Raw genomic sequence first — 310 nt, forward strand, 5'->3', positions numbered from 1 at the left:
TTTCACATCTATTAGTTATTAAGTAGCAAATTTTTATGCTTTGAAGAATTTTTTTTACCCACTTCCCAGGTAGCACCCTCCCATAGCCTCCCTCCCCCAACTAGAGCCCTTATACTCTGATATCCCTGCTACTGTCTACTGTGTTGTCAGTACAATGAAATTTTAAATCTTTAAAGAAAGAAATTGAAGAAGACATCAGAAGATGGAAGGACCTCCCATGCTCATGGATTGGAAGAATCAATATTGTGAAAATGACCATCGCCAAAAGCAATATATAGATTCACTGCAATCTCAATCAAAATCTCCATGA

The 310-nt window shown here is 37.1% G+C and overlaps 1 protein-coding gene across 5 annotated transcripts in view; it reads left to right on the forward strand.

Moving 5' to 3' along the window:
- Window positions 1-310, forward strand: part of Prlr (prolactin receptor) — a 228,739-nt gene that overhangs the window by 106,962 nt on the left and 121,467 nt on the right. The gene's annotated exons all lie outside the window — the stretch shown is intronic.

The sequence above is a fragment of the Nannospalax galili genome, unplaced genomic scaffold (assembly GCF_000622305.1).
Source record: "Nannospalax galili isolate Female #2095 unplaced genomic scaffold, S.galili_v1.0 scaffold150, whole genome shotgun sequence".
Classification (NCBI taxonomy): domain Eukaryota; kingdom Metazoa; phylum Chordata; class Mammalia; order Rodentia; family Spalacidae; genus Nannospalax; species Nannospalax galili.